Below are 15489 nucleotides of genomic sequence, written 5' to 3'. Positions count from 1 at the left end.
TGGTGTCACTGTTGCTCCAAGCAGGAAATGCTCTGTGCATTACCCTGTGTGGCCACATGGTGTCACTGTTGTTCAATGCAGGAAATGCTCTGTGCATTACCCTGCGTTACCACATGGTGTCACTGTTGCTCCATGCAGGAAACGCTCTGTGTATTACCCTGCGTCGCCACACGGTGCCACTGTTGCTCCATGCGTTGAAATGCTTTGTGGATTAACCTGCATGGCCACACGGTGTCACTCTTGCTCCATGCAGGAAATGCTCTGTGCATTACCCTGTGTGGCCACACGGTGCCACTGTTGCTCCATGCGTGGAAATGCTTTGTGAATTACCCTGCATGGCCACACGGTGTCACTCTTGCTCCATGCAGGAAATGCTCCGTGCATTACCCTGTGTGGCCACACGGTGTCACTGTTGCTCCATGCAGGAGATGCTCTGTGCATTACCCTGTGTGGCCACATGGTGTCACTGTTGCTCCACCGGAGAAATGCTCTGGGCATTAACCTGCATGGCCACACAGTGTTACTGTTGCTCCATGTGCGAAATGCTCTGGGCATTACTGTGATGGAGTGGGGACTGTCTGTGTGGGGGATGGGAGAGCAGCGGGTGACTTTAGGTGAGGGACAGGACCTAAGCCTGTAACTCCAGCTAGGCAGGGCTGAGAGAGTGAGCACCTTTGCCCGGGAAGCTGGACACAGGAAGGGGTCGGCTGGAGGGAGTTAGTTCAGTTTTTTTTTTTTGAGCTGGGTAGCTGGAATTCAGAGAATCCCAAACTGGGAACTAAGCTTCCTGAACCCACAGAAGGACTCGACTGACGGGTCCTGGTTGTGCCCCAAAGCCCTGCTGTATCCTTCGTTCCTGTTGGCCAAAACAACCCTCTGTTTTACTGGCTGGCTGAGTCACTGTGTGTCCCTGGAAGAGGGGTGCAGGGCCAGATTCCACCACACTCCATGACATCCCCTAAGCCCCTCTGGGACCCCTGCAGCTCGGACGTAGGTATCTGTGCCCCCCACCAAACCCCTGAGCCCCACAGGGACCCCTACAGCCTGGGCCTAGGTCTCTGTGCCCCCCAGGAACCTCCTCAAATCCCCAGGGACCCCTTCAGCCTGGACATAGGTGGAACCCGTCTGCCAGGCTGAATTGATAGCAGCAAGGACTGGGTTCAATACATAGGGGTCCCTTCCCTATTACATAATGCAAACCAGATCGAGCCCTCACCCAGTGACATGGGAAAATTTTACATACACACCCCTAGGTGCCTCAAAGAGGCAATACTTCCCCTCTCGCAATCATAGAATCTGGGTATAGCAGAAAATGTTTAATAACGTGAGATAAACAACATAGCATTAAATTTGGAAAACACCTCAACTAGGCCATGTCCTTTTCCCTGGGCTCTAGAATCTAGCAATCTCGAAATCACCCCAAGACTCCAAAGTACAATACCTCAAATATTTCAAGACTCCAGCAACCCCATAATCACCCACATTCCCGCAGCCCCAGAGTTCAAGAGTCTATCTGCCGGGTTTTCCCCCCTGCCAGCCTGGGTAGAAAGGGGCACCTTACGTGGTCCACTGCTGTCTGCCCTGCCTCTCCGTGGAATTCTGCTTCTACCTTTCCCACAAACTGCTCAATTCAGTCCACCAGCCAACCTGTGATCTGCTCCAGCTGTCTCCAAAAACTGCTTAGCTTACTTCTCTCCGTGAGCCATTCCAAGTGTTCCACAAACTGCTCTTCTCCATCAGCTGTTCTGTAATATAGTTTCAAACTTCCCCACTGTTTAACACAGCACTTCAATGACTTCAGCTCAGGAACCCAGATCTTCAGTTATTAAGAAAATCAACAACCAGCTCTACTATTCAACTGTTAAAAGAGAATAAGATGTAATTGGTGTTTTTGGCTCATCCAAGGAGCCCACTCCCTTGTCTAGTGAGTGCCACTCAACTGATGGTGAGAATCCCTGTCTCAAAGCTGTTTCACAGTTCCTCATCCACACAATCAGCGTGTCAACACTCCACATCTCACACCCCAACAACAAATAAACTGGGGATACCATAGCTGCCAAAGTAACCATTCCAGGCTGCCGTGGCCGTGTCACGCACGGTGGGTGTGTCTATGCAAACATGATCAGACCCTGAAATCCTTTTCCACACTTGCCATAATTCACCACCAGATGTGAGGGTAGAGTTCATCCTGCTTCTGCTTACATAGGTATCTATGCCCCCCACAACCCCCTAATCCCACCAGAACACATCTAGCCTGGATAATGGTATCTGTGCTCTCCACAAACCTCTAACCCCCCAGGGAACCCACAAGCCCAGATGTAGGCATCTGTATGCCCCACACACCCCTTAATACCCACAGGAACCTTCCAGACTGTAGGTAGGTATCTGTGACCCCTAGAGCCCCACAAAGTCCCTCGGGACCCCTACAGCATGGATGTTTCTATCTGTGACCGACAAAAACCGCCTAAGCTACCCAGGGCCACCTACCATCAGGATGTAGGTATCTGTTCCCCCCCCCAAACACACCTAATCCCCCCGGAACCCCTCCAGCCTAGATGTAGGTATCTCTGAACCCAAGAATCCGCTAAGACATGACAGGACCCCTCCAGCATCGACATAGGTATCTGTGCCCACACAACCCTCCTAAGACCCCCGAAACCCCTCCAGCCTAGACGCAGGTATCTGTGCCCAGCATGAACCCCCTAAGGTCCCTAGGACCCCTCTTGCCTGGATGAATGTATCTGTGCCCCTTACAAACCCCTAAGCCCCCCCCAGGATCCCTATAGACCGGACGTAGATATCTCTGCACCCTCACGAACCCACTGATCCTCCCAGCGACCCTTACAGCATGGAAGTAGGTATCTGTACCCCAAAATTCCCCAAAGCAACCCCAGGACCCCTACAGCCTCGATATAGGTATCTGTGCCCCCGCACAACTCCCTAATACCCCCAGAACTCCTCCAGCCTGGACGTAGATATTTGTGACTTCCAGGAACCCCCAAAGTCCTCCCCAGGACTTCTCCAGTCCCTACATAGGTATCTCTGCCCCCCACCAGCCTTCTAAGACCCATAGGGCCCCCACCAGCCTGGTTATAGCTATGTGTACGCCACACAAACCCCCTAAGCTACCCAGGGCCCCCTCCAACCGGTACGTAGGTATCTGAGCAACCACAAACCCTTAAGTCCCCCAGAGACCTCTCCAGACCATACGTAGGTTTCTGTGACCCTTACCAACTCCTTAAACCCCCAGGGACCACTACAGCCTGGACGTATGTATCTATGCTCACCACAACCCCCTAAGCCATCCAGGGACCTCTCCAGCCCTGACGTAGATATTTGTGCCCCTCATGAAGCCCCTAATGCCCACCAGAATGTCTCCAGCCTGGACGTAGCTATCTGTGCCCCCCACGACCCTTAAGTCCCCCAGGCATCTCAACAGCCTCTACATAGGCATGATGCTCTGTGCATTACCCTGCATGGCCACATGTTGTCACTGTTCCTCTATGAGAGAAATGCTCTGTGCATTACCCTGCGTGGCCACATGGAATCACTGTTGCTCCATCCAGGAAATGCTCTGTGCATTTCCCTGCATGGCCACATGGTGTCACTGTTGCTCCATGCAGGAAATGCTCTGTCCATTACCTGGTGTGGTCACAAGGTGTCAATGTTGCTCCATGGGGAAATGCTCTGTGCATTACTCTGCGTGGCCACACGGTGTCACTCTTGCTCCATGCAGGAAATGCTCTGTGCATTACCCTGTATGGCCACACGGTGTCACTCTTGCTCCATGCAGGAAATGCTCTGTGCATTACCCTGTGTGGGCACATGGTGTCACTGTTGCTCCACGGGGGAAATGCTCTGGGCATTACCCTGCATGGTCACACAGTGTTACTGTTGCTCCATGCGCGAAATGCTCTGGGCATTACTGTGATGGAGTGGGGACTGTCTGTGTGGGGGATGGGAGAGCAACGGGTGACTTTAGGTGAGGGACAGGACCTAAGCCTGTAACTTAAGCTAGGCAGCGGGGAGGGGGTCAGCACCTTTGCCCAGGAATGTGAATAAAGGAAGGGGCTGGCTAGAGGGAGTTAGTTCAGTTTTGGTTTGGAGCTGGGTTATTGGAATTCAGGGAATCCCAAACTGGGAACTAAGCTTCCTGAACCCCGAGAAGGACTCGATTGAGGGGTCCTGGTTGTGCCCAAAAGCCCTTCTGTATCCCTCGTTCCTGCTGGGCAAAAAAACCTTCTGTTTTACTGGCTGGCTGAGTCACTGTGTGTCCCAGGAAGAGGGGTGCAGGGCCAGATTCCACCACACTATGTTACACCCCCTAAGTCCCGATGGGACCCCTGCAGCCTGGACGTATGTATCTATGATCACCACAGCCCCATAAGCCATCCAGGGACCTCTCCAGCGCTGACATAGATATTTGTGCCCTTCATGAAGCCCCTAATGCCCACCAGAATGTCTCCAGCCTGGACGTAGCTATCTGTGCCCACCACGATCCCTAAGCCCCCCAGGGATCTCTACAACCTCTACATAGGCGTGATGCTCTGTGCATTACCCTGCGTGGCCACATGGAATCACTGTTGCTCCATCCAGGAAATGCTCTGTGCGTTACCGTGCGTGGCCACATGGTGTTACTGTTGCTCCATGCGGGAAATGCTCTGGGCATTACTGTGATGGAGTAGGGACTGTCTGTGTGGGGATGGGAGAGCAGGGGGTGACTTTAGGACCGGACACGTGCTCAGCCTGTAACCTGAGCTAGGCGGGGGGAGGGGTCAGCACCTTTGCCCGGGAAGCTGGACACAGGAAATGGCCAGCTGGAGGGAGTTGGGTTAGTTCAGTTTCGGTTTTGGTCTGGGTGGTTGGAATTCAGGGATTCCCAAACTGGGAACTAAGTTTCCTGAACCCCTAGAAGGACTTGATTGTGGGGTCCTGCTTGTGCCTCCAAGCTCTGCTGTATCCTTCGCTCCTGTTGTCCAATAAACCTTCTGTTTTACTGGCTGGCTGAGAGTCACTGTGAGGCCCAGGAAGAGGGGTGCAGGACCGGACTCCCACACACTCCGTGACAGACCCTAAGCCCCTCCGAGACCCCTGCAGCCTGGACGTAGGTATCTGTGCCTCCCACCAAACACCTAAGACACTCAGAGATCCCTCCAGCCTGAACTTAGGTATCTGTGCCCCCCACAAACCCCCTAAGCCCCCGAGGGACCTATACAGCCAGAACATTGGTATCTGTACCCCATATAGACTCCACAAGCCCCTTGCGACACTCCAGTGTGCACGTAGGTATATGTGCCCCTCAGAAACCCTCTAAGCCCCCAGGAACCCCTACAGCCTGGACATAGGTATTTGCACTCCCACAACCCCCCTAACCCCACCCTCCCGGGACATCTAAAATCTGGACGTAGATATCTGTGCCCCTCACGAAACCTCTAACCCCCCCTTGGAACGATACAGCCTGGACATACGTATCTGTGCCCACTCGAACCCCTAAAACCCACTGGTACCCCTACAGCCTGGACATCATAGGTGTCTTTGGCCCCCACAAATCCCCTAAGACTCCCAGGATGCCTCCAGCCTGGACGTAGGTATCTTTGCCCCCCAATAACCCCCTAAGCCCCCCTGGTAACCCTACAGCCTGGATGTAGGAATATGTGCCCCCCACGAACCCTCTAAGCCCCCATGGGACCCTAGAGCATGGAGATTGGTATCTGTGTCCCCCCCAAACTCTCTAAGCCCCCCAGGGACCGCTATGGCCTGGACATAGGTATCTGTGCACCCCAAGGCCCCTAAGATCCCCCGGACCTCTGCAGCCTGGCTGTAGGTGTGACGGTGCTGCCCGTGGGAGCCAGCTCAGCTCACTCAATCAGAGTGAATTGCAAACAAAACAGGGCAGACAAATCCCAAACGCTGCTGGTTATTGCAATACTTAGATTTACCAAGCCAGCACAAAACAGCTTCTGTAGTACCTCACTGGTTACTTAGAAGTTTAAACCACGCAGTTCCCTTAAAGTACCCAGCCTCAGGCCTCCGTCCAGACACACCTGTTAGATATGATGATGATTCCTGAAAATCTTACTTCATCATATAAAAGAAAAGATTCTTCCGATCCCAAACGATCAGCCACATAACCAGGTTCAATTATAACTTAGATTTTACCTAAAATACATGCTATAGCCAATTCTTATTAACTAAGCTAAAATTTATTAGAAAAGAAAAGAGAGAGAGTGAGTGTTGGTTAAAAGATTAATAGACATATAGACTTGAATTCAATTTTTGAGGTTCAGATACAAAGTAGAGATGAGCTTGTAGTTGCCAAAAGTCCTTTTAGAAATAGTCCATAGGTTATAATCCAATGTCCATATTCAGGGTGGCTCCACTCAATGACTGGGGATCTCAATCCTTGTGGCTTAAGGTTTCCCCCTCTTGAAACCCAAAGCAGATCTGAGATGAAGAAGGATCGTGTCCCAGGTTCTTAAACATTTCCAGCAGCCTTTCAGCCTGAGAAAACAATAGGCTTAACTCTTCTTCCAAACATCCTGGCAATTAGTACATCCATCAAACAGTTCAGATACAGATTACCACAACCTTCAAAGAGACACAGACAATAATACTATTTCACTCAAGTATCATCATAAATGTTAATATTCTTTTTTTGCTCTTTGAATTAAAACTATAGCAATAGACAAGACTTGTTTGCTGACATCACAAGACCTGAGCAAACACCTCCCCTTCTACCTCTAACACTGCAGACTTGCATTTCAAAGCTCTGTTCATTTACATATCTTGTTAACCAGTTTTTAAGGTTCACCCACGGGTCAGGTCAGTCGGTGAGGTGAGTTAATTAACTCTTTCTGGCCCTGTCACCTTTCAATGAGATATTAGAATATACTTATGTCAGGGACTCTAACCCAGACGGCAAAGTTCGTTGTCTGACCGCGAGAGAGACAGGCAACACCAGCAAGGTCCGATCAAAAGCTCTTTATTGACAAGTGCACGCATCAATAGAGAGCAGCTCGTCTCCAGAGAGAACCAGCTTGCTCTTTACATCTTAGTATAAGCCTATATAGACAGTTCCGTCGCGTCATAAATTATTCACTGGAGCAACCCACCCCCTTCTTCTAACAACTAGAAACTAGACACCTTTAGTATACATGCATGCCTAAAGTTAGAAATGTAGGGGAGTTAAAAACAAACAAAGAACAAAACCAGGGAGCGAAAACAAGGAGGCTGGGAAACTAGGACTCATCAGTTCTTCGAAGGAGCTGCCCGAACACAGCACATCTGGTACTATGCCAGGAATGCAGCTTCTCTCTTATCTCACTTTTTCCCAGCGCTTGTGAGACATGCTGCTGCTTCTCAGTGTTTTCCACTCAGGGATTACCCACAAACCTCTGTTAGCCTGACTTTGGTCAGGTTGGCATACCTGGTTTTGTCTGCTATATCTTTATTCAGGCCTAACAATCCCCCCTTTGTCCCTAGAGGACCATAATGGGACTCTTGGGACACATATCCATTTAACAATTGTACGGGGGAGGCTAGGAAACCATGACCCAAGGTCTGAGTGGAGGTCCTTAAAACTAAACGTGTGATCACGAGATATAGCATGGAAAACAACAGCAACATTCTTAATAGCTTGTAAATCTTTGTCAATTAAGCCAGAGTGATTAACAGCAAAGCAACATTTTTCCCCAATGCGAGCACAAGCCCCTCTCTAATTCAGCATTCATGGCATTTAGCACACGTCTATTTTGCAAAGTTACTTCTGCTACTTCATCAGTCTTTCGTTGCAACTTTTGGAAAGCGTCTATTAATGCATTAGCTGTTTTTTTTCAAGCTCTGCAGAAATATTTACAACTGCTCTCTTGAGCTTAGCCACCCACAATCCAGGAATGAGTGCACGGACAAAAGAGTGGAATCCTGTTTGTCTGACAACTAAGGGATTGGGGCACTGACTATAAATCAGTTAGGTATACCAAGTGGTCTAATTTCCCAGATGTTTCGGTGAATAATCCAGTCCCATGTGCATCCTCCCCATGGACCCGTCAGGATTCGGTATGTGGAAGCCCACACCCCTCAGTCCAAATGCTTGGAAGGAGCACTGTAAATGTTTACACTTCCACCCAGAAAGTCTTTAGTATATCTCCATGACCACAGATCAGATGGTACTCCTGATGTGTCTGTAAGGGCAGTGGGCCAAGTCTGGTACTCAAGATCACTCCAAATGGCCATCAGCTGGTCATTCAGGAAATTCTGAATCTCCAAACATACTAGATCCCACTGCAATGCCTTCCCAGCCTCAGTGATATTTAATACCATCTTTCCTTGGTGTAGTACTATATTACATTTGTTATTTAACTATTTTCAGGTACTTTTAAAAGGCATTGACATTAATAGCATAGGAGGGGGTTACATTATTAGTCACTGGAATGGTTTCAATACAGGTAAAATTTCCAGTGGCAGAACAAACTCTTCGGGTACTTGTTATTTAAAATCCAATTAGAGAGAGCAATACATGCTGAAGAATTTATCCACAACACAGGGCACAGCCTGTAGAATAAACCCCAAAATCCAATCAATACCACATTCCCAAGCATGGGTCCCACAAATTTTTTCTGCCAGTGTACAATTCTTTGTTTCTTCACCGGGGTCAGTTCTTAATGTCCTTTCTAGTCAGGAATTCCTGGACTTTAGCAATTTCAGTGGAGTGAGTGTTCCTTCTTCTTTCCCAAAACAGTCTTGGTGCAGCATCATATAGGGGAGAGGTTACTAGCACATCACCCTGTAATGGTTTTGCTTTTTCTAGAAAAATTCAAAGGCACAGTAGATCTGTCAGTGGATAAGGGAGAGGCTACTAGCACTTCACCTGTACTTTTTCCCTACTGTCCAGAAGGCACAGTGCAGCTAGAAGGTGAAATAGGCTAATCATCAGTAGGAGAATTCTCCCAATGTGGAGGGGTCTTTTTGCAGTGAGAATCTTGGGTCCAAGCAGTCAGTCTTTGGTACTTCACAGCGGTGTTGGTAGTCATCAGGACTTAAGGGCCTTTCCAGCATGGAGCCAAGGCAGTCTTTCGTTGGTGGACCTTTACATCAATCCCGTCTCCTGGTTCCAAGGAATGGCAGGGCTGCTAGGGTCTTTGGGTAGCGCTTCCTTACCTGTGAGAAAAAAAACTTAACACATTTCATTAGTGCCTTGCAGTGTTTTTCAGATCTCATAGCTGCATGGGCAAATTCAAGCCCTCCTTTTCCTGGTTGTTAACCAAGTCTTAACTGTGAGCAGTGTCCTTGAATGGAGTCAGTGTCTTCTCTATAGCCTGAGCTTGCTATTTTATTTTATTTTATTTTTTCAGTTAATTCATTCTGTTCTTTGTGCTTCTTCCCTTCTTGGCTTCTTTTAACCTGCAAAGGAAACTTTCACTTTTTACTTATACACCTTTTTCCCAACAATGAACACCTACACATTGTCATTATACAGTACATTAGTCTTATTATTTAATATATGCCACACACACCCTTTTACTAAAATAACCTTATTACAGAGCTTTCGAGCAACAAGCCAGGAAAAGCACACCCACTTTGAGGAGTTCACTCAATACAACCTCTAGTCCAATAGCCTTCCACCATCCCCAGCCCTCTGGCTAGAAATCTGAGGTAGCCAGAAAGATCCCATGTACAATATGGGGAGTGGGTTAACTTTTCATGTCCTTGCTTTCAAAGACTGTTGGTATGCAAATTTTAACAACAATTTTTGCAATTAACAATTTGACCAATAAAGTTTCTTTTCCTTACTTAAGGAAATGCATTAGACTTTAGTATATCACATTCTCCTGATTTACCTAAACACTTTGTATTCCAAGTTGAACAAAACAAGTATCTGCATTTTAATTTAACCTTTTTGTTTGATTTTAAACTAGATTATTTTATAAAAATATTAAACACAAAAATTCCGGCCACAAGACAAACACCACAAGACAGAACATAGAACACAAAACATAATTTCTATTGTGCCAGTAAATGCATGGTACGTTGAATGCTGTTTAGCTGGCACCAGTTTTCTCTGATTATCTGAAAGACAAAAAACCAGAGGTCTGCCCCTTCTGGGCAGACAATCATTGCTTAAAATAGACAAATACCCTTGTTGATTTCAGGAAAAACAGAGGAATTATCCCATATTTTATGTGTTTCATAGGCAGCCCAGGTTTCAGTGGCTCCTACCTTATCAGTTAGATAATTTGCATGAATACAGATGCTTTCTGGCTTGCTTTTTACTTTTAACTCTTGCTTTCAAACACTGAAAGAAAACATCACTACTTATAGTGCCCTTACAGCCTAATAAAATTTCAATTACATAGCACTATATACATTCTTCAGCTAATTTAACTAAATTCTAAATGATTGCAATTAACAATTTCTTTGCCTCAATTTATTTACAAACATTTCAAAGACACCAAGAACTTTCCTCTTTAGCATTTTTACAAAGTTCAACTGCTGTTTCCTCCAGCAACTACAGAGTTAACTTCTCACTCTCCCTTAAATCACTTGCTTGTCTCCTAACAGCCACTTTTATCAACTCAAATCACCATTCCAAGTAAGTTCTGGGTATTTGAAATCCCCATGCTTACACTTACTTACTCCTTCTTTCCACTACACCCTTAAAGTTTTCCAACCTGTTTTCCAACCTCTCTGTCTGTTGCCTGCCCGCCTGGGCCCGATCCTGCTTTTCTCACTGAACCGTCCCTTCCATAGGCACCAACTTATTCCACTACCAGTTTAGCTAGGAGGGTGGGCTTCTCAACTAGCCCCCCACCCCTCCTGGTCTCTTCCCTTAAACATTCTTACTCACAAGACTACCCGAGTCCTCCTTCATGAGGCTTGCCACCTAGACGAAGACACATGGCCCATTGGGCAAAGGCCATTTACTTAACATATAATTTGAAGGACTACTCTTAGAGGGTTTACTAAGAGACTCATTCATCTGTTTGACACTTAAACAGAAAAGAGAATTACACAGAGAGCAGAGGGAATTACAGTCTAAGCCAGACTTTCCCACTTCTATACACTGACCGCTACAGGGGACAGGACTGAAGGATCTCAATTTAACCTCAGAGCTGTCTCGCACACATGGCTTCCACTCCGAGGAATTACGAACAAGAGGTTCAGTTCCACCCACACTCCTAACACCCAAATGAACAGAGAAAAAAAACAACAACAGTAACTGGTTAAATAGAACAGAACCAGAACCAAATAGTGTTTCCTTATCCTATTAGGACTCACTTTTCAAATTCTGCAGGGCTCCCCCCTTCTTAATTGCTCACCAAACTGTGACAAATTTCTGTTACCAATCTATCCCTCATGTCAGATGATCAGGCTGACACTACAGGATCGTTGGGGGAAGATAAAGAAAACACACCATATAACTGAATTTTAAAGCTTCATTAATAAAATAATAAAACAACAACGGAGAGTGTTGGGAACGCTCTCACATCACTCAGGAAAATATTAATGCCCCAAGCCCGAAGCTCCTTTCATAATTACACACGTATGTCCAGACTGGCCACTTCTGTGTATAATGTTCAGAGGAGGGGGAGAGGTGGAAGGGAGATTATCCTGTATACAGCTTGTCCAGAATTTCCAACATGCTTCTGCTCTTGAGAGGGCTGTTCTTTTACACCCTGGAATCTCCTGCGGCGTCTCTTTCAGAGATTCCAGTCCAGGTCGGCTGCCTGTGGCTTCTTTGGTGTCACCAAGCCACACCGACTCCAGGGTCACAAAGGCACACTGTTGGATCTTACTGGACAGTTAAGCTTTGCAAATGTAATTTCAGTTCTGTAACTTGTATTTCCTTTGCTTCGCCTCTGTCTATATTTTTTCCTTCACAGCCAGCTGGGGCCGAAAGCAGCCCCTCCCTGCACCAAGCACAGTCCGCGCCGATTCCTGACCCTGAACGCAGAGCACCCCCCTCCTTCCATCCCGGGGCCAAGATGATTTTTAAATTAACCCGTTCCTTATGTCTTTTTCTTTCTTTTTCTCTTTCCCATTAAACATTCTAGTAGCAATGCTAACTACTTCAGACAAACTTTTCCCTTGCGTACCATCTGGATGCTTTCTAAATCTTTTTGCAATATCCTTTGCACATTGTGACATGAAAACCATTTTAACCATCTCCTTTCCATGATCAGTTTCAGGATTTAAATTCCCATGCTTTTTAACTTCACAAATCAGTCGAGCACAAAAGTCAGAGAGGTGCTTATCTGGATGCTGAACACAAGCAGTCACCTTGCTCCAATTTGGAGTAGCCTCCCCTGCATCTCTAATACCATTCAAAACAGCTTTTAAAAATCCATCCAACTTTGTCTTTTGAGCTGGATTATTGGGATTCCAGTTAGGGTCAGTAATTAGCCAAGGTGCATTCAAATGAGCTGCAGATTTTTCTTTTACTTTTTGTCTTTCATCTTCTGTCATGAGAGTATCTAATAACTGATTTACATTTGCCCAAGTGGGCACATGAGTGAAAAAGATTGTGCAGAACATTCTTTCCACTGCCTCAGGATTGTCTCATAAGTGAGGCATAGTGCACTGCCAGTTAAACAAATTTGAAGTTGCAAACAGGGTATGGGTAAAACCATCTCATGTTCCCCAGCAACCAGTAGAACCAGATAAGTTCTCAATGAGGCTTGTAATATCAGAGGTGTCTCAGAAACATTCTCTCTCATGGAGTTAAGTAACCTGGTGGGGGTCCACAAGGGCAAGGACAAGGGCTGCTGTAATATTGGGGGTGTTTGAAAAGCAGTCCCTGACCAAGTTTGCAAAAGGCTGGCTGGAGGCTGCACAGAGGGGTTGAGGCTGCCTGATTCCTCTGAAGATGAGGGAACATCACTCTGAGCTCCCCCTTGATTCTCCTCTGTCCCTGAACTGTCCCTAACCTGCTTTTGAATCCTTGCACTCCATCAGACGGGGAAGAACAGGAACAAAACTGTCCTCCTCCCGGTGCGGCTCTGGTGCATATGGTGGGTGATTTTTTTACAAGAGCTCTCCATACAAACAGCTTCAAAAGCTACCCATCCCTCCATGGGTTTATAATTATACCATACAAACAAGTAATCCATTTGTCTCGGCCTAAGATCAACCAAAATATCCCTTAAGGAGTTCCTCCTATCTGTGGAAAAGGTTTCACCCACCGGCCAGTCTCTAGTTGGGGACAAATGAAAGGTAAATGATGGCCATTGGATCCAACACAGATTTCTCATCTTAAATTTAACTAGATCAGCTGTCTCAGAAATCTCTTTCCAATCTCTAAGTATCAGAGACAACGGGGCATCCCCCGGGCACTTACTGCCAACTTGTCTCATTTTAATGAAGGGACTCTAACCCCTCCTCCCCGGGTCGAGGTAAAGGGACTCTAACCCCCACCTCCCCGCGTCGAGCGCTCGCTTACCTCTCCAGGGACTTGAACACCTGGACTGAGACTCAAACCCAGGCTGGGACTCTAACCCAGACAACTTGGATCCTGTGCAAACCTGGACTGGGACTCTAACCCAGACCTAAGTAGTCAGGGACTCTAACCCCGACAACCTGGACACTACTCAATGGGTAGGTGGACGTTGCTGGATTTCTACGAGTTTCAGCTGGTTCACAGAACACGCCTTATCGCCAACGCAGAGATCAGATCACCAGGCAAGGCTCCTCTAAACTGGAGGATGCGCGCTGCGTTGCCTCAGGGTCCGATCCCCCGCCGGAGAGTCAGACGGGTCCTGGCGGAGTCACCAAAGATGTCAGGGACTCTAACCCAGACGGCAAAGTTCGTTGTCTGACCGCGAGAGAGACAGGCAACACCAGCAAGGTCCGATCAAAAGCTCTTTATTGACAAGTGCACGCATCAATAGAGAGCAGCTCGTCTCCAGAGAGAACCAGCCTGCTCTTTACATCTTAGTATAAGCCTATATAGACAGTTCCGTCGCGTCATAAATTATTCACTGGAGCAACCCACCCCCTTCTTCTAACAACTAGAAACTAGACACCTTTAGTATACATGCATGCCTAAAGTTAGAAATGTAGGGGAGTTAAAAACAAACAAAGAACAAAACCAGGGAGCGAAAACAAGGAGGCTGGGAAACTAGGACTCTTATCAGTTCTTCGAAGGAGCTGCCCGAACACAGCACATCTGGTACTATGCCAGGAATGCAGCTTCTCTCTTATCTCACTTTTTCCCAGCACTTGTGAGACATGCTGCTGCTTCTCAGTGTTTTCCACTCAGGGATTACCCACAAACCTCTGTTAGCCTGACTTTGGTCAGGTTGGCATACCTGGTTTTGTCTGCTATATCTTTATTCAGGCCTAACAATTATAATGTCACAGTCTCGGTGAGTTGACTGCTGCAGCTCCCCGTAGACTCTGCCTGCGCCTCTCAAAGAGCTGGAGTACAGCAGGCGAGGGGAGAGCACTCAATGTATTGCATCTACACTAGACGCGATATATCAACCCCCGCTGGATCGATCGCTGCCCACCGATTCGGCAGGTGGTATAGACATACCCCGAGTATCTGGTGATCGGAGCTGGACCCCCGAGGGGGACACATTGAAGGAACTCAGGGGTTAAGGTGCCTCTATTGTCAACTGTCAGGGCTGCTGTGGCTCAGAGGAGGGTGCTTGACTGCCTGGCAGGCTTAGGCGCCGCAAGCCTTGGAGGTGGGAGAAGTGAAGCGGCCACGGCGTGCTCGGGGTGCTCGTGCTCGGAGCAGGGGTGAGCTTGGGCGACGGGGGTGCCGCAGGGCAGAGCAGGAGAGTTGCCACAAGAGGGGAGCCTCAGGGTGGAGGGGGGAGCTGCCACGGGTGGGGCGCCTCAGAGCAGGGGTGCGGGGAGGGAGGGTGCAAGGTGGAAGTTTCGCCTAGGGCATGAAACTTCCTTTCACCGGCCCTGCCCCACGCCCTGCCTGCAGCCAGAACTGCACCCCCTGCCCAGCCCTGCCGGCAGTCAGCCTCTGTCTCCAGCCAGCCCTGCACCTTCTGCTTTGCCTGCACCAGCCGCATCCTCCCTGCCCTTTCTCCAGCCAACCCCTGATGCACCCCCCTGCCTGAAGCCAGCCAGCCACGCAGCCCTTGCCCTGCCTGAAGCCAGACCCTACCTCCAGCCAACCCCACATCCACTGGTGCCCTGCACTTCCCAGGGCAGTAACCCTGCACATCTGCTTCAATGAGGGGGGCAGGGAGCAGCTGGGACCCACACATGTGCACACCCTAGGGTGACCAGACAGCAAGTGTGAAAAATTGGGACAGCGTGGGGGTAATAGGATCCTAGATAAGACCCCAAAATTCGGACTGTCCCTATAAAATTGGGACATCTGGTCACCACAGCACACCCCCAGGACTCCTGAGTTCCATTGCTGGGTTTCCTATTGGTTCCTCTGCTGGTTGTTTTCCTTTTCCTGGGGACTTTGGGCAAGTTGCTCCCCACTCTCGGGCTCTGTCCCCAGCAGTCAAATGGGGATTTCAT

The 15489-nt window shown here is 48.2% G+C and overlaps 1 protein-coding gene and 1 long non-coding RNA gene across 2 annotated transcripts in view; one reads left to right on the top strand and one right to left on the bottom strand.

Moving 5' to 3' along the window:
• LOC127042218 (zinc finger protein 560-like) overlaps positions 1 to 15489 on the top strand; it is a 281458-nt gene that overhangs the window by 131752 nt on the left and 134217 nt on the right. The window lies entirely within an intron of this gene.
• The window catches only part of LOC127042231 (uncharacterized), a 108993-nt gene continuing 107345 nt past the window's right edge, over positions 13842 to 15489 (bottom strand). The window contains exon 2 of the long non-coding RNA XR_007771881.1: positions 13842 to 14303. This is a non-coding gene — a long non-coding RNA (uncharacterized LOC127042231). The remainder of the gene's footprint in view (positions 14304 to 15489) is intronic.

Source organism: Gopherus flavomarginatus, unplaced genomic scaffold (assembly GCF_025201925.1).
Source record: "Gopherus flavomarginatus isolate rGopFla2 unplaced genomic scaffold, rGopFla2.mat.asm mat_scaffold_34_arrow_ctg1, whole genome shotgun sequence".
Lineage (NCBI taxonomy): Eukaryota > Metazoa > Chordata > Testudines > Testudinidae > Gopherus > Gopherus flavomarginatus.
This window is presented reverse-complemented; position numbering and strand designations above follow the sequence as displayed.